This window comes from Suncus etruscus, chromosome 11, assembly GCF_024139225.1.
Source record: "Suncus etruscus isolate mSunEtr1 chromosome 11, mSunEtr1.pri.cur, whole genome shotgun sequence".
Taxonomy (NCBI): Eukaryota; Metazoa; Chordata; class Mammalia; order Eulipotyphla; family Soricidae; genus Suncus; species Suncus etruscus.
This window is the reverse complement of record NC_064858.1, coordinates 74,493,524-74,502,938: the sequence shown is the minus strand read 5'-3', so window position 1 is coordinate 74,502,938 and position 9,415 is coordinate 74,493,524. Positions and strand designations below refer to the sequence as shown.

The 9,415-nt window shown below is 47.5% G+C and overlaps 1 non-coding gene across 1 annotated transcript; it reads left to right on the top strand.

Moving 5' to 3' along the window:
• The first annotated feature begins 476 nt into the window (after positions 1–476).
• Positions 477–583, top strand: LOC126023592 (U6 spliceosomal RNA). Its single transcript, XR_007500705.1, has one exon. It is a non-coding gene; the product is annotated as a U6 spliceosomal RNA (small nuclear RNA).
• The last annotated feature ends 8,832 nt before the right edge of the window (positions 584–9,415 follow it).

The following is a 9,415-nucleotide window of genomic DNA, read 5'->3' as shown; positions in this document are numbered from 1 at the left end:
AAGTCGTCATGTAAAAAGTTAGAGAGTTTTTGCATGCTTGAGAGCCTTTCTTAACTCTCATCTTCATTTATTAGTATAGGTGGACTCCTCTGTTTTTTTGTTTGTTTTATTTTTTCACTGTGTTTTATGTGTCAGAGGGTCAGGGCTGAGAGTCTGGCTTTCAGTGGTAATCTAGGGTTCACACTCATCAATTCTATGCAAAGCCTGTAGGGCGGTGTCTGTGTTGCTTCCAACTGCTGCTCAGCCTTTATTCTACAAAACTCTGCTGCCTCCCAGTGTTCACTCTTCACAATGTCTCACTATGACAGTATACTCAAAGGATTTCCATAACTGTGACTTTTGAAAAAGTTTTTAATCCAATAGCATAAGTTCCTATACTTTTACTCTTTCCCCCAGATAAAAGGCTGCTTTGGTTATCCTAAGTGGTTTGAATTCCATTATAAAAGGAAATAAACATACAATTTCTGATAGAAAATGTGCTTGCTTCGGCAGCACATATACTAAAATTGGAACGAAACAGAGAAGGTTAGAATGGCCCCTGCGCAAGGATGACATGCAAATTCGTGAAGCATTCTATATTAAAAAAATATATGGCAATCCCAGAGCAACAATACCTAGAGGAAACCAACAAAAATAGCAAATAGAAGCAGTTCTCTAGGGGCCAGAGCAGTGGTGCAAGCGGTAAGGCATCTGCCTTGCCCACGCTAGCCTAGGATGGACCATCGTTCGATCCCCCAGCATCCCATATGGTCCCCCAAGCCAGGAGCAATTTCTGAGTGCATAGCCAGGATTAACCCCTGAGTGTCACTGGGTGTGGCCCAAAAGCCAAAAAAAAAAAAAAAGAAGCAGTTCTCTACATAAATGATCAATATAAAAGTGTAGAGATAAAATAAGAGAAAGCCAGGGACCAGAGAGCTAGCATGGAGGTAAGGCATTTGCCTTGCATGCAGAAGGACAGTGGTTCAAATCCCGGGATCTCATATAATCCCCCATGCCTGCCAGGAGCGATTTCTGAACAGAGAGCCAGGAATAAACCCTGAGCGCAGCCGGGTGTGACCCAAAAACCAAAACAAAAAACAAAAAAACAAGGAAAAAAAAAAAAAAGAAAGCCAAAGAAACAAAATCAAACATAAAATCACCCAAAGTCCTCATAGAAAATAGCTATAAGGGGCCGGAGAGATAGAATGGAGATAGGGTGTTTGCCTTGCATGCAGAAGGTTGGTGGTTTGAATCCCATATGGTCCCCTTAGCCTGCCAGGGGTGATTTCTGAGCATAGAGCCAGAAGTAACCCCTGAGCGCTGCCCAGTGTGACCCAAAAAAAACAAAACAAAAACAAAAAAAACAAAACCCACAAACAAACAAAAAAAGAAAATGGTTATAACTTCCTTTACGCCATTAGTTTATCTAAAAGTCAATGGATGGAATGCTTCAGTAAAAAGGCATGAAATGGTTGGATATATTGGGAAATAAAATATGTTTCTATTGTTTATCAGAGACATATTTGAACAGTAATAGGCTCAAAGTAAATGACTGGAAAATAATCATAATTATACAAATCAATGGTAGCCTAAAAATAGCAGGGATGCCTTTTTAAAACAAAATAGAGTTCAAACAAACTGGTAATAAAAGAGGAAAGGATGCATATAATGATTAAGAGATTAATACACCAAAAGAATTTAACTATCAACTTATATACCAAAGGAAGGGGTGACAAGGTATGTGAAATGGCTATCAGACTTGAGGAAATACATTAATAGCAACACAATAGTATCAAGACTACCCTATTCTCATTGGGCAGATCATCCAGTTGGAAAATTGATAAAGAAACAGAACCACTAAGCTTGAAATTGGAAGAGCCAAGCATAGGACTTACTTTTGGCTTTGTACTGATGGATCACTCCAAGTGGGTTTCAGGGACCATATGGGATGCTAGGGATCACATTTCAGTCAACCACATGCAAGGCAAGCTCTTTCTCCACTATACTATTTGACCACTCAAGAGAATGAATGTTTATGTTAAGCATATGAAGCACTGACTTGCAGTAATTTACTGAAAGAAACAGATCAGGGGCCCAGAGATAACACAGCGGCATTTGCCTTGCAAGCAGCCTATCCAGGACCAAAGGTGGTTGGTTCAAATCCCGGTGTCCCATATGGTCCCCCATGCCTGCCAGGAGCTATTTCTGAGCAGACAGCCAGGAGTAACCCCTGAGCAATGCCGGGTGTGCCCCCCCCCAAAAAAAAGAAACAGATCAGAAATAAAAGGAAGCTGGGCCCTGAGAGATAGCACAGCGGCATTTGCCTTGCAAGCAGCCGATCCAAGACCAAAGGTGGTTGGTTCGAATCCCCGGTGTCCCATATGGTCCCCCATGCCTGCCAGGAGCTATTTCTGAGCAGACAGCCAGGAGTAACCCCTGAGCAACGCCGGGTGTGGTCCCAAGAAAACCAAAAAAACAGGGGCCGGAGAGATAGCATGGAGGTAGGCATTTGCCTTTCATGCAGGAGGTCATCGGTTCGAATAACCCCTGAGCACTGCTGGGTGTGACCCAAAAACCACAAAAAAAAAAAAACAAAAAAAAAACAAAAAACAACAACAACAACAACAACAAAAAGAAATAAAAGGAAGCCATTTGGGTTCAACAGAATCACCAGAGAAGCACTTCGTGAAAAGTAATGCTTGCTGCTGCATGGGAGCAAATAGTCACAAAATCTGAGAGGGTTAATGTCCTAGATCTATAAAGCACTCGAAGAACTTACACACACAAACACACACACACACACACACACACACACACAGAAACCAAACAAACAAAAAAAGCAAACTACCAACAACAAAAATCCCCTCAAAGGTAGAGAATAGTTGGAAGAAGATCTATAGATGGGGAACTGACATGGAAAAAAATAAGTCAAGGTTTTTAGGGAAATGGAACAAGTACAACAACTACAAGCTCCCCCATGCCAGTGAGAAAGTCCTAAATGTCCTAAATCTAAAGGTGCAATTGGTGATAAAGTGAATAAAAAAGGCCTTCATTTAGAGCGGTAGAGATAGCATACGAGGTCAGCAGGTGGCTGACCTAGGTTGGATTCTCAGGTCATCCAGCACTTACTGGAGTGATCTCTGAGTGCTAACTAAGTCATAACCCCTAAGCACTGCCAGCTATGGTCGAAAAACAAAACGAAACAAAGCAAAATCTTTAATAGGTCATATTTTGGTGTTTTTTTTTTTTTTTTTTGGTTTTTCGGGCCACATCCGTTTGATGCTCAGGGGTTACTCCTGGCTAAGCGCTCAGAAATTGCCCCTGGCTTGGGGGGACCATATGGGATGCTGGGGGATGGAACCGCAGTCCTTCCTTGGCTAGTGCTTGCAAGGCAGACACCTTACCTCTAGAGCCACCTCGCCGGCCCCACATTTGTTATTTCTAATCAGAATGATAATGATGATGATTCCAGCCAGAGCGAGTAATTCCGTGTCTAGATGTGGGTGAATTCGCCGCTGTCGCTTCCTCTCCTGGAATCTTGCAAGGAACCCAGGCAGGTTCAAGTGGTTCCAGTCTGGAGGAAGATCGAGGAAGCAAGGCAGAGTGAAAAGGAAAAGGTCAAATCACCCCTATCCCTCCCCGCAGGCCTGGCCTTGTAGGACTGACTTCTGGTAAGAGAGAGCAACATACACCCAAGACCCCCTAAAATCTCCCCATGGGTTCTCTATCCCCTTTACTCCACTTTCTCTCGGGTGTCCTCGGCCTCTCGCCCTCACCAACCATTGACCTTCAAGAATCGGGGAGAGAAATCGGACTTCCTTGGAGTCTCGAGTTGAAACTCTAGGCAAATCATCCAGAGGGGAAAGAGGAAGGACTGAAAAATGAGTTTTCTACTGCCACGGCTGTGGTGTGAAATCAGAAAGTGTGACGAGGGCCGGAGCGATGATAGCACAGCGGTAAGGCGTTGGCCTTGCATGCAGCCGACCAGGACGGACGGTGGTTCGAATCCCGGCACCCCATGGGGTCTCTCGAGCCTTCCAGGAGCGATTTCTGAGCGCAGAGCAGGAGGAACCCCTAATTGAGCACTACCGGGTGTGACCCAAAAACCGAAAATAAAAAGAGTGAGATGAGATGAGATGGGGCTGGGGTCAGATCGGAAAGGGAGCTGGATGACACTGGGGCTGGATGGAGCTGTCAGCCGCCCGCGACAGTTCAGGCCGGGACGGGGCGCTTGCGACGGGACACCGGGGCTCCGAGGCGGCGGGACGGGATGGGGCGGAGCGCGCACCTGGCGACGGGGCGCGCGGGGAGGAAGGAGCCGCGTCCGTCCCCCGCCCCGAGCCCGCCCCGGGCCCGCCTCTGGCCGGGCCGCGGAAGGCGGAAGCCGGCAGACGCCCACTGGGAACTCGGGCGCCCGGAGAGCCCGGCCGTGCTCCCCCCTCGCCGCTCCCCGGCCCTCGGGAGCCGACACCGGAGACGGGGCGGCGCGGTGGCCATGGGGGCGGCCCTGGCCTGGCCCCGATTGCTGCTGCTGCCGCTGCTGCTCGCGCTGTCCAGCGGGCCGGCCGGGGGTCGCGCCTTCCTGCAGCTCCTGGACCACCCCGCGCCCCGCTGCGCCCAGCAGGTGAGACGGGGGAGAGTCCGGAGGGAGGGATGCGGGGTCCGGGGTTCGGCTCCACGCGGGGCTCCCCGGGCGGGACTTGGAACCGGGCCGGGGACCAGAGTGGGAGTTTCGGGGAAAGCTCGGCGCGGCTCTTGCGCCACCTAACTAAGCCCCAGTCCCAGGCGGGAAGCCCGTCGGTCCGGAAAGGTTCGGGGCGCAGGGCCCGGCGGTGCAGGAAGGTGGCCTTCCGGGAAAGTGGATCGGCCTCGAGGCCGCGCCGCCTCCTTGCCCCGAGAGCGCCCTCTCGGAGGGACTCTCGGGGGCCCCACGACAGGGGTCCGACTGGAGGGGCTTTGCGGTGCGTGGGGTGCACGGCGGATCTTCCCCGGATCCCACCGTCCCACCAAGTATGTCTCCAGCTGAACGGCTTTGGATAGAAAGCTGGATCCAAGTCTTAGCTTGGAACCTTCTAGACTAGAGACTGGCCCCTGAGAGGATGATGAAGGCGTCGCCTTCTGAGCACTCCCCACCCACTGACCCCGACATCCCACGTCTCCCACACCTCTGGTTGTAGTTTTTAGCTGCCAAATAGCACCCCTCTCCCTCTCCGCAGGCCTGGCCTTGTAGAGGACTGGCTTCTGGTAAGCGAGAGCAACATACAACCTCAAGACACCTCAAAAGTCTCCCCATGGGTTCTCTCCCCCTTTACTCCACTTTCTCTATGGTGTCCTCGGCCTCTCTCCTCTACCAACCACTGACCTTTAAGAATAGCGCCATGTGTATGAGTCAAAGCACATGAGACATGTTTCTTGGTGAAGACTTTGTGAAAGAGTGACTATATGGCAGAGAGATTTTTGTTTGATTGTTTACTTTTTATTGTGTTGGAGTTTGTTTGTTTGTTTGTTTGGGTCACACCGGCAGTGCTCAGGGGTTGCTCCTGGCTCTGTGCTCAGAAATCGCTCCTGACAGATTTGGGGGACCATATGGGATGCCGGGATTCGAACCACCGTCCTTCTGCGTCTAAGGCAAACGCCTTACCGCTGTGCTATCTCTCTGGCCCCTGTGTTGGATTTTTTTAATTTTATGACAATGATGTTGGGAAATGTGACTCCTCCTAGTGAGCAAAGCAGATGCTTGGTATGAAGTGAAGTACTCCATTACTGGGATTTAGTCAGTGTTAGTTTTCTTTGTTTGTTTGTTTTTTGATTTTTGGGTCACACCCTGCAGCGCTCAGGGGTTACTCCTGGCTCTCTGCTCAGAAATCGCTCCTGGCAGGCTCGGGGGGCCATATGGGATGTCGGGATTCGAACCACCGTCCTTCTGCATGCAAGGCAAACGCACTACCTCCATGCTATCTCTCCGGCCCCTAGTGTAGTTTTTTTTTAATTTCCAACTTTTTTTATTTCAACATTCTTTGTTTTTGTTTTTGTTTTGGGAGGGGGTTGGGTCACACCCGACACCACTCAAGAGTTACTCCTGGCTCTACACTCAGAAATCGCTCCTGGCAGGCTCGGGGAACTATATGGGATGCTGGGATTCGAATCACCATCCTTCTGTAAGCAAGCCAAATTCAACATTCTTTTCTTTATTACTATACTGCATTTACTAAGTGGGCATAATACAGCAGTTTCAGGTGTTAGGGTCCTAGCAGATAACCCGACTGGCGCCGAGAGTCAAAGACCACCTCTGATAAAGTAAACTGCAAAAGGGAGTTTATTCAACTATAGCTGGACTCTGTCGTGAGACAAAGGCCCTGCATGAAACTAACAATGCAGATTATATAGAGTTAACAGGTTCAACAGGCTAAGTATTGCATTGGTTAATACAAACAGTTTAACTTCCACAGTATACATGATTGATTCAATTTTCCTTTTCATTCCCCGCATCCACCTCTTACACAGGTGTCTTATATCTCACAAATGACCTAAATTCTGCCCCACCTCCCCGAATCTGGTATGATAACCATTTGAACTGGAAAACAGAAAGAGGCCTTGGCCTGGGAATGCGAAGGGGAGCTGTATCTGAGAAGGGAAGGGAAAGGGGCAAATAAACTTTGAAACTTGATAAACAGGCTTGATGCTTATTATAGCTTTAAGGTCTGGAAAAGTTTTTGGGCTACTTGTTCCTTAAGGTGAGTTAGAGCTTCAGGATCTGGGGTCTTCAGGGTCTGGGGCCTAACACAGGCATTAAATGTTCAAAAACCAATCCCACGACCAGTGTGACCTTTCACCAATGTCCCCAGTTTTTCTTTCTTTCTTTCTTTCTTTCTTTCTTTCTTTCTTTCTTTCTTTCTTTCTTTCTTTCTTTCTTTCTTTCTTTCTTTCTTTCTTTCTTTCTTTCTTTCTTTCTTTCTTTCTTTTCTTTTTCTTTTCTTTTCTTTTTTTTTTTATGGTTTTTGGATCACACCCAGCAGCACTCAGCGGTTCCTCCTAGCTCTATGCTCAGAAATCGCTCCTGGCAGGCTCAGTGGACCATATGGGATGCCGGGATTCGAACCACCAACATTCTGCATGCAAGGCAAACACCTTACTTCCATGCTATCTCTCTGGCCCCCCAGTTTTCTATCTACCATTCCTAGCAGGCAACAAAACACATTTACTTCATATTGTTTGGTACAACACAGAGGCAAATGGAGCTATCAAAACTTAGATCATGGGGCCGGAGAGATAGCACAATGGTAGGGCCTTTGCCTTGCATGCAGCCAGACTATGGTTCTAATCCCAACATCCCATGTGGTCCCCCGTGCCTGCCAAGAGTGATTTCTAAGCACAGAGCCAGGAGTAACCTCTGAGTGCCGCCAAGTGTGACCCAAAAACCAAACAAAAAACAAAAAACCTTAGATCAGTAAAAGTCAATGTGTGATATCAAAGGTGTTACAAAAGTTAAAGTAGCTGGGTTGGTTGGTGCTAGTTGAGCCTGCTGTATTATTGTTTATGCTCATTGAGCTTGGTGGTCTTCTGTGCAACTTTTCCAACAGCTTCGTTGTGATTCTACTGGGGTGAAAAAACTAAAATTTGGAAGTGTCACAGGGCAGTGAGGTTCAGGAACTATAATCTGTGGCTTATCAGTTTGATGAGGTTCAGTTATAAAACTGGGCTATTTTATGGGGCCAGAGAGGTAGCACAGCAGTAGGCCATTTGCCTTGCACATGGTCAATTCAGGACAGACCCTGGTTCAATTTCTGGCAATTCACAGGTCCCCCATGCCTTCCAGGAGTAACCCCTGAGCACTGCCAGGTGTGACTCCCCAAAAATACCAGAAAAATATTACATAAAGGGTCAGAGTGATAGCGCAGCGGTAGGGTGTTTGCCTTGTACACGGCCAACACATGATGGACCCCAGTTCAATTTCCGGCATCCCATATGGTCCCCAGAGCCAGAAGCGATTTCTGAGCACATAGTCAGGAGTAACAACCCCTGAGTGTCACCAGGTGTGGCCCAAAATCCAATCCAAAGCAAAACGAAACCCCAAAAAACAAAACTGGGCTGTTTTTGAGGGATTCAGGTGTGACTTTATGGGCTGTTATACCTTCAGGAAGAAAGAGGAATCTGCCTTCCTCCTCCCCCCACCCCAAGAAGGCCCCAGAGTTGTTAACTTGGACCAGTCTACCTGGGAAGATTCAGTGTTATTATGTACTTCTTGCAACTAATTGTAGAACTAGATCTTTTCTTTCAGTGCTGTGGATTTTGTTTTATTTTGTTTTGGGGCCACACACAGCAATTCGCAGGGATTACTTCTTGCTCTGCACTCAGGAATCACTCCTGCAGGTGCTTGGGGACATGTTTTCAACATTAAAATAACACTTGGAGGGACCGGGTGGTGGCGCTAAAGGTAAGGTGCCTGCCTTGCCTGCGCTAGCCTAGGACGGACCTCGGTTCGATCCCCCGGCGTCCCATATGGTCCCCCAAGCCAGGAGCAACTTCTGAGCGCATAGCCAAGAGTAACCCCTGAACGTCACCGGGTGTGGCCCAAAAACAAAACAAAACAAAACAAAAATAACACTTGGAATCTTTTTTACTCACCCATCAATACATCTTGGCCATCACTCCAGATATTTTCAGATTTTTTTTTTTCTGGTTTTGGGGCTTCACCCGAGGTGCTCAAAGATTACTCCTGGCTCTGTAGTAAGAAATTACTCCTGGTGATGAAGCCAGAGAGATAGTAGGGCATATGTCTTGCACATGGTCAACCCAGGACAGACCCTGATTTGATACCCAGCATTCCATATGATCCCCTGAGCCTGCTAGGAGCCATTTCTGTGTGCAGAGCCAGGAGTAACTTTTGAGGGTCACCAGGTGTGACCCAAAAAGAAAAAAAAATTACTCCTGGTGGAATCATATGGTCTATATGCGATAGTTCATATGGGATGCTGGATTGAACCCAGGCTAGATGCATGCAAGGCAAGCACCTTACCTGCTGTACTATCTCTCCAGTCCCCCAGTCACCAGATATGTATGGAACTAATTGTCTCTATAATATCTCTATAATGTTCCATATAATGTCCCATATTAATACTATCTACCCAACTATTACTCTTTCGATATACCCCGATTAAACTGGATCTCTATAAGGACATTCCTCAAAAAACTAGAAATTGAGCTTCAATATAACCCAGTTGTACCATTCCTGGGAATATGTAGTAGGAACCCAAAAACACAATGCAGAAAAGCCCTCTGCATTCCTATTTCTAGCCAGAATCTGGAAACAATCCAACTGCCCAAGGACAGGTAAGTGGATAAAGAATCTGTGGTCCAGAGTGCTCTCAACACCCAGATGACTCAGTAACAGCCTGCTTGCAGGGCAGATTGCTCCTCATTTAATGGTATGATGAAA